The sequence below is a fragment of the Magnolia sinica genome, chromosome 6 (assembly GCF_029962835.1).
Source record: "Magnolia sinica isolate HGM2019 chromosome 6, MsV1, whole genome shotgun sequence".
NCBI classification, from domain to species: Eukaryota; Viridiplantae; Streptophyta; class Magnoliopsida; order Magnoliales; family Magnoliaceae; genus Magnolia; species Magnolia sinica.
In genome coordinates, this window is record NC_080578.1 from 89,801,316 (window position 1) to 89,810,969 (window position 9,654).

Here is a 9,654-nt window from a genome sequence, read left to right on the forward strand (position 1 = left end):
AACCAGCAAACCAAGCAAATGCATTTGTTTTTACAATGCAACAAAAAGGAGAGGGAGTTACCATTATTGATCGAACTTCATATACAACAAACCCACAACCTGCCAAGAAAAAACCACAACCAGTGAAACTAGCAATCAAGTAAGCAACTAAAAGAATTCTTTAATCATATACAACAAACCCAAATTACTCTTAGTCAAGATTGAGAACAAAATCATTATCTCCAGCTTTGCCTAATGACAACAGTCCATTTTACAAGGATCAAGTGGAGAGACCTACAAGCTATCATGAGTCGAAATGGCGTGATGGTTTAGGATTCTCAGGACAAGAGCATGGTTATTATGATCACTTGAGGGAAGAGAAGAATGATGAACTTGGTATTTCCTCAAGGAAAGAGAGAACTCACACATGGGGTTGCAACAGATCATCCCATTGCTCCTGATACTGTTCATAGATACCCAAACTATGATGGAAACATTCATCAATTTAGTTTCCATTCATTGCATGAAGCTCAGTTAGGAAAAAAAAAAGATCACTACCTTAATAACTAAAACCACAAGCTTTGCATACATATCAATAACAGCAAATGAGAGATGCTGGACTTGTTGTGGCGTTTGTAGGGACAATGAGCTTGGATTAATCATGTCAGTGGCCAAACAATTTGCTACAGAAATTTCCTGAAATTATAGGTAGAAAGAGAAGGAAAACTCTTAACAACTGTGAGGGTCTGGAGGATTCTCATGGAAACATAATAAAAACCACAGAAAAAGTTTACCATGAGGATTCGGAAAAAGCGATCCATGTGATCATCCCCTTTAAGCAACCCACTTTGTTGTAACTGTGAGATATAATGGGTATAAGCTACATCATACACAGTCAACTAAAGTTCTGCATTTAGCTTTATAAAAATTTAGACTATATTTAAATTTGAATTTGAATTTGTTTATGGATTCTTTAAATATTTTCACGCTTTTAATTGGATAGTCTTCTGTTTGTTTAATTCATTTCAAGGTTTTTTGAGACTGATCAGGTTATTAGCTTTGAAAGAATTCCAAGTATGCTACATTAGCTTTTTTGTTTTTCCTTTATCAGGAATACATGGACTTCAACTCAAGAATACACATGATATACTCATGTATTCAGTTTACACTAGTGAGGTCCATGATTCATTTACACAGAGCATCAGTCTCAGCTTGGCAGGAGGGGAAAAGGAAGGTGGGTGACCCAACTGGAAAATGATTCATTTATACCCAATTTTTGCTTTCACAGGGCCTTTACTATTATGCAACTGTAACACCAGCCAGCTTTTCTATGGTCACAATTCCATTTGCTGACAGGAACATTGTCTCCTGATATGTGCCAATTGACTGGCCTATGGTACTTGTACGTGGATACTAATGGAACCTGCATCAATGGTTGTCTGGGAATTTATATTTGAGATTTTGTTCATACCCTTGTTTGAACCATCTCTACCGGTGTTGTTGCAGTGATGTGAGCGGGACAATAACCTCTCAGGAACCATACCGGACAACATTGGGAATTGTACGAGCTACGAAATCCTGTAAGATGGCTGGCATTCCTTTTGGTGTGGGTGTTGTGCTTGTTCTTTCTTCAATTGTTTATGGTCTATTGACTGTTATGACTTCCAGGGATATTTCTTACAATCAAATCACTGGAGAGATTCCTTACAACATTGGTTTCCTACAAGTAGCTACATTGTATGTTTCCATCTCTCAAAAGCTCTGCTGTATCTCTTTTCATCTGCAAATAACTATTCGTTTCATCTACTAATCAACCAACTAGAATCATTCAGCTACTGATATTTTCGAACTCTTTTAGTTAAACTGCTTGTTGTAGTATACTCCACTGAATCTCTATTACAGCTGACAATCTGCAACTTTTTTTCTTTTATTTTTTGCTCCAGTTGTCATCCATTCTTGTTGCATTTAATTAGGTTTGTTTTTCTTGATAATGGTGTGCTGACCCTAATGAAAAAAAACTTTCTATTATTAGGTCTCTTCAGGGAAATAGGCTTACTCGGAAGATTCCAGAAGTGATAGGACTCATGCAAGCTCTTACTGTTTTGTAAGTTTTGTACTGTCTTCTCAAATTCTTTTCATTTTTTTTTTCAAAATTTCTTTTCTTCCTAAATAACTGCATGCATCTTTTAAGAAATATGTTCACATAAACAAATCCAACTATAATTTTGACTATAGTGCAATTTTTTTTTTTTAAAATGAAAATTCTTAACTGACCTTTCAGAGGGGATGGTGTCAATATCATCACTCAGTTTTAGCAATGATGCAACCTCCTCAGCTATCCTTTGCTTCTCAACAGAAGCTGGTCCAAAGAGCAATTATAGGACTTAGGCAAGAGACGACGTTGTCAAAGAGTATATGCGGTCTTCTTCTTTTTAAAAAAATTAAAAGGGAAAACGGAAAAATAGAAAAAATCACATGATGATATGCCTGACCATATTCTTCCACAGAACATGTGACTTGAATGAATCTTTTGACAATGAAGGCTACAGAAGATCAGCTACCAGAGCTGAAAATCTGTGTAATTTCTGGAAGCTGCAACCTTATCAGAATAAGCATTTTCCAAGCCAACAACAAATGGTGACCAAGCCTAAAAACAAAAAGCAGAACATAAGTGTAGTCAATCCACAGAACAAAAGTACTTTTGGATCAAGTTGATATTTGTGTTTTGCGTGAGATATAATGGGTATAAGCTACATCAATATAATTAGTTTCACAACGCATAAGATCAACTTGAAAGTAAATCATAAGTACAAAACAGTAGTTTTCCAAGAAGTTATGGACACCGAAATTTCGACAGTCTAAAATGGTTGTATATTCTTCACTGTACAACTTAACAGTCCACCATGTATAGCTTTCAATTTCCATACTGAAAAAAAAAAACTGTACAAGTATAAAGCATGCTAATCTGTGTGTGATTTGGAGACGATTAGATTGTCATATCACCTCCCAATTCATCAATGACCATATCTACTCTAGTCATAAAATCTGGTAAGAATTGAACAGAAGCAGCATCATAAAAAGGAGTAAGAACAGATTGCTGACCAATAAGAAGAATATTGGGTCGTTCATCTAATCCATGTTTAACTCTTGATCCATGACAATTGGATGAACTGAATGAAGAGTCTAGACCTCACTGAAGACTAATTACAATATAGGAGGACAGTGACTTCCATACTACTTACTGGGTGTTGATTAATGAAGCCCATATATATTATGGGGAAGAGCTCAATTTTTTTGTTCTTTTTTTTTTTTTTTGCTTTTTCTTTTTTCCTTTTTCGAAGCAAATAGTGAGGAAGAGCTTTACTAAGCCCACAGACGAGCACAGTCAGCTCATGCTCACTCCAGAACATGTGACAGCATGGCACATATGTATGATCCAATCCATCCAATAGAAGGATCCCACCATCTTGATGCCCTGTACAAAGAATCAGGTCAATCTAGGCACAACCTTCAGATTAGAAGCAGAGAACTAGTAATGGAAGAAATTCACATACCATGAAAAGAAGAATCCGATATGCATCTCTGCAACCAAAAAAGTTCAAAATTTTAAAACTACACAAATAGAGAGAAGGTCATACTAAAGAAACTAGTAAATATAGTTTGCATATCTTACCATTGTTCTCATGTTCAGTCAAACGGCCAGTCAATAGTTCAATGAAGCTAGGAGGCAAAGCTGAGAAAACAGTTCCGAAGTTGTTGTCAAGTAATGGCTGCTGAGAACACTCAAGCTGCTCACTGTCAACTCTCGAAATAGGCATCTTGGTATGATAACTAACATCATGTTTAACAAAGCTCAACTCCTAATTAGTTCTGCAAGACTAAAGAATTTGTATGACTAATGCTCTTTCTTTTTACGTTTTACAGAAACTCAAATTAATCAGCCAAATGGAGTATAAAGAAAACAAAGATGCATCAAATCCTTTGAAAAATTCTATATTACCACACTAAAGGATCAAAAAGTATTTACACTTAAAAAAGTAAGAAAGAAAGAAAAAGAAAAAAAAAAGGAAAAAAAAACTCAATTACTTTAAAGAAAGTAAAAAGTAAATCAACAAATGTTATCCAATGAACATTTACGTGAAAAATAACATTAACTAGTAAAAAGGCCAATTCAATGGCTACAATAATACCTTTGGGTCATTGAGCTCTCAAAGATGTGGCAACCTAGGGATTTTGGTTTCCATTAGAATTATCAAATTGCTTCTTAATGTAAAGTACCATTAGCCTTGGAGAAAATCTTTGGTGTGACTGCATTAAGAAGCCAGATTCGTCTAACTATACTCTCCTCCATATTCGTGAACCACTAAAGGAGAGACTTGCTTGGATTTGTAGGAAATGAATCCCAACCGAAGGTGAGAGAGTCGAGAGCCTTAGGCAAGTATAAGACACAGCAAGTTGACTTGGTTAACGAGGCAGCAATGTCTAAAGGGACCTATTAAAGGTCCTAAATCAGAAAGCCACCTGACCGATTATGAAACCGACCTATGTATGCTCGGTTGTGGTATTAGCTATCGGATAGAAAAAAAACATCGGTCCTGAACCAACTCAGTTTCGTCCAACAGTAGGCTAAAAGTCCCCTCTATAAGTCAGCCGAGATTACGAATCTATTGAGGCTGAGCCAAACAAAGGAGAGACGGTGTAATCACTAATAGAAATATGGTTTTTACCGACGAAACTTTTATCGACGGAAATAATTTTCGTAGGTAAAGATGACTTTTATCAACGAAAATTATTTTCGTAGGTAAAAGTTGTCTTTACCTACGAAAATTTTCATAGGTGAACGGTGTTTTTAATTTTAGAAGTTATTTAAATGTTTACTTTTACCTATAATTTCGTAGGTAAAAGTCATCTTTACCTACGAAAATTTTCATAGGCAAAGGGTGTTTTGAAGTCAAAAAATCGAAAAGTTTACTTTTGCCGACGCAACTAAATTTTGTAGGTAAAAGTTATCTTTACCTACGAAACTATTCGTAGCGAAAGGGGTGTTTTGAATTTTTGAAAAAACAAAAAATCAAAAAGTTTACTTTTACCTATCTATACCGACATAACAATTCGTAGGTAAAGAGTGTTTTGAATTTTTGAAAAAACCTAAAATCGAAAAGTTTACTTTTGCCTACCAAAAGTTCATAGGTAAAAAACATGTATGAGACTTTTACCTACGAAACGTTTCATAGGTAAAAATATAATTTTTCATTCAACTTTTACCTACGACTAGTTTTATAGGTAAAAAATGTGTATGGGACTGTTACCTACGAAATAGTTCGTAGGTAAAAATATAATATTTAATTTAAATTTCAAATGTAGTTGAGACTTTTACCTATGAAAGGTTTCGTAGGTAAAAAACGTGTATGGGACTGTTACCTACGAAATAGTTCGTAGGTAAAAATATAATATTTAACTTAAATTTCAAACGTAGTTGAGACTTTTATCTACGAAAGGTATCGTAGGTAAAAAAACATATATTAGCCATATAATATTTAACTTAAAACTCAAATGTAGATGAGACTTTTACCTATGAAAGGTTTTGTAGGTGAAAATATAGTTTTTCACTTTAAAACCAAATGCATATGAGACTTTTACCAACGACTATATGCGTAGCTAAAAAAACGTGTATGAGACTTTTACCTACGAAATGGTTCGTAGGTACAAATATAATATTTAACTTTAAATGAGACTTTTACCTACGAAAGTTTTGGTAGGTAAATAATGTGTACGAGACTTTTCCCTACCGAATGTTTTGTAGGTACAAATATAATTTTTACACTATGAGACTGTACCTACGACTATTATTGTAGGTAAAAAACATGTATGACATTTTTCCCTACGAAATGGTTCGCTTTGTAAAAATTGAATATATCTAACCAAGTAGAGAACAAAGGTGTGTGACACGTTTCCCTACGAAATGGTTCGTAGGTAAAAATTGAAAGTTTCAAACTTAGTTGAGAGTTTTACCCAACGTGAATGACACTTTTACCTACGAAACTATTCGTAGGTAAAAATACGAGTATGAGACTTTTACCCACAAAATATTTCGTAGGTAAAAAACGTAGTTCAAACTTTTACCCCCAAAATATTTCGTAGGAAAAGTTTTTTCTCCTCATCTCCACCTATTACAATATAGTTCATCATATTCTTCCTGATATACACCTGTTATATAATATATTTCATCATATTCATATCTATCTGAACCCAAACATATGTACTACAAGAAATTTCTCAACAACTTATCGTCATGCTTGAGCAATCAATACTGAAATGTACAAATAAAATTATAAAATCAAAGATACTAAATAACTTATAACTTCTATTCAGAAAATAAAGTTCACTAACTTGGAAAACAAAACAAATTGAATCAAGCAACAACAAGCACAAACACAAGTAAATATGACTAACCATCTAAGTCCAACTAATCCAAGTCATCCAGCATGCACCTATACTGCCCATGAGTATGTGTATCAAAGCCAAGACAGGTGGAAGTGCATAGACCAGCATCCAAAACATTGCAATGTTGTGTACTTTATTATGCGTTGTGGACCCGACTTTCTTTTTCGTCTAATGCCCATTCATCAAAGAAACAACGGATGATATTAAAAAATTGTTCACTCCCCAAGTATAGGGTTGTGATGTAGTAATAAACTCGGTAAGACCGAGGTCGAATTCCAAGGGACTGATACCTGTACGTTATCTGAAACCAAGTAGAACTAGAACTAGACTAAGATGTGATCTAAACCAAATAGAATTTAAGGAGTAATTGTGGAATAATTATCTAATAACTTAAGGAATTCAAAGGAAAGAAACTAGGGATTCAGAGGATCCACTTGTAGAGATCAGGGAGATCTTATGCCTGCATCAAGAATTATGGAATTTAAACTGAACTTACTTGATCTGGTTTTTAAGAGATGAAAGGTATATGAATTAGAATGGATTTCATCACAAACCATGCCCAGGAGACAAAGTAAACAACAGAATTAAACTAATTACCAACCAACCAACAATGTATGAAGATTAGGAAGGGTACTGTCATCCTACCATGCCCATAGAACAATGATGAACAACAGGGCTTCCTGACTTCATAAACATTAAAAGGGAAAAGAAATACTCAAAGCCATTACAAACCCATTGTAATTTTAGTCACAGCAGACCATTAAAGACTAAGAAAAATATTCCTTTAATAATCAACTAAAATCAAATTCAGTTTATGAATTTTAAATTAAAGGCACAAAATAGAATTTTTCATCTCGCTACAGGCTTCACCTCTTAGCCCTAGCTAAGAGGTTTAGCCACACATGAATGGCCTGAACCCAAAGCAAATAAAAAGAGAGAGAAAAGAACAAGAAAGAAAGGAAAAAAAACAGCCTCACATCCAGCCTTCAAAACACTTCTCCCTGACGTCCAGCCAAGCTCCTCTCCCCACAGCCCCCTGGTCTTTTCTCTTTTTCTTTCTTTTATAAGCCAAGAGGACGTCCGTTCGGAGAGAGCCAAAACTCCTCACGCACGTTGCTGAGTTGGAACCGTCCTTTCTTCACAGTCCGATTCGTGACAGGAATAGAATTCTTGTCGCTGAAGTTCCGGTGGGGCCCATTCTTGAATTCAAACAAGAGATCCACTCCGTTCACCAGATTCTCCTTGAAAAACCGACCGGAGATGGTCAGTTTTGGATCAGATTCAACGTGACCCATGAAAGAGATCAGCTGTAACAGTTGTAAGACAGTCCGTTTGTGATCATTGAAACCAGCACTTGCGCATGTATGAGTGCATAAAGACAACATGGGCTTAGCTAAAGCGAGCCCCTCTGTATGATGGGTGGTTAAGATCAGACATTTGATCATCGCTTGTGGGCCAGGACGATCCGGAACGTCCGGTTTTCATGGACACAGCAATCTGTGCCAACTTCTTGCGCTGATAATTTGGTGGGGCCCATGGTCGGACTTTCCAGAGAAATCCACCCCGTACATCAGTTTCTCCTCGAAAAACCGTTCGGAGATGGATAGTTTTGAATTTCTTCTGACTTGGCCCACTTGATTTTCTATTTTACCGTCCGTCCGTTTGAATGGTTGAAATCCGCTTCATGCTATCTTCTATAATTCCTCCACCTAGGAGAGGGTCAAGCCACCCCTCTAGGACACATTGGACGGTCCAGATCATGAAAAAAGGATGATGGATGGGGCTCATTGTCAAAACCAAATCACAAGCACGTCCGTCACTGGACGTTTTTGCACTATTTGCGTGTTTTGTACAAAAAATGGGTGGGGCCCACTTATGATGACATTCTTGGAGATCTACCCCGTTCATCCTCTTCTTAGTTACATGTAAGCCCATAAGTCAAAGTATGAAGTAGATCTGAACACTAGGTGGGCCACACAATCCACATGTGATGGGTCACTATCCATCGTTGAACCAAGCCTCTTCTAAGTTACGTGCATGCATGCATATAGATTTCGTTATATTTACAGAATTGTCACTCCGCCTTCTAGAAACGTTCGTCGTTCGTTCTTCCCTATTACACTATCCAAAAGAAGTGAAATTTGGCAAATATCCACCATTTTTCGTGCTCTTTCCATCAGTTCAGTTTGGGTCTAGATCTCCCAAGGATGTCCAAGATGCTTTCTTAATGGTTATTATCCTCTGATCTCTCTATTGGGCCACTTTCACGAGGATCTAATGGCTGAAATTTAACGTGTACGGTTAATTTATGGTTCTCAGGCCATGTATGAAGTTTCGAGCCGAGTGGATGGTGGAAACCCTGTAATCTTGCATTCTGACTAACTTTCAGGCCACTTAAGCTTCAGTTTCTCAATTTTCTCGGATCTCTGGCGTGTATATCCATCGATCTCGGTCCCCTAGAGTCCATTCCTTGCTCTGGTGACTTCGGAGCGTTAAATCCATGCTTTTAATACTCTTTTTCAATCAAAGCTCCTTATTACATCCTGCAACAAAAACACGATTAAATTATAATATTAGGCATTATTGTGTACGTAAAATCAGGCAATAATCGGGGTCTGATATGCAATATTCGACCCTCAACAAAAATCTCAATCAATTGTTTCAACTTTCAACAAACATCAGTGTTTTCTAAACATAAATGAAGCTAAACAAGCAGAAAGAAACTTTGCTAGCTTGGTGCATGACTAACTTACGGATTCCAATGACTAGGTCTTGCATGTGTTCCTCATGATTCATCCAATTTGGCAACATACACAAGACTCTCAAGAGGCAAACTCAGAAATTCTGCATTGCCAGCTGTAATAGGTCATGAGAATCAAGGCCCAATAAGTAGGGGACTTTGCTAGCTTGGTGCATGACCTGCGCAGTGCAGATGCTACCCCATAGAATTCTTTTTTTCACTTTTGCTTTATCCTAGAGGTAAAAATGAATGGACAGCCTGGTTTGACGATTGCACATTCCACACATCAATTAAAAGCTCTTGGGATATTGCTAACACTAGCATTTCCCAACTGTAAATGGCTTATGGAAAGTATAAAAGTTACAATTTAAGGGATGTTATATCTCAAACATAACTGTAAATAGAACTATATGATTGCTTGAGAAATGAAAATTACATTCATAAATGCATATTCAAGTTGAAGATGGTGGGACCTCCACCCAACATGGGGA

At 36.4% G+C, this 9,654-nt stretch overlaps 1 long non-coding RNA gene across 1 annotated transcript; it reads right to left on the bottom strand.

Annotated features, from left to right (window-relative positions):
• Nucleotides 1-867, bottom strand: LOC131250127 (uncharacterized). Its single transcript, XR_009173079.1, has 4 exons — nt 774-867; nt 538-675; nt 405-461; nt 1-99 (listed from the first exon to the last, which is right to left on the bottom strand). It is a non-coding gene; the product is annotated as an uncharacterized LOC131250127 (long non-coding RNA).
• Between the last annotated feature and the right edge of the window lie 8,787 nt (nt 868-9,654).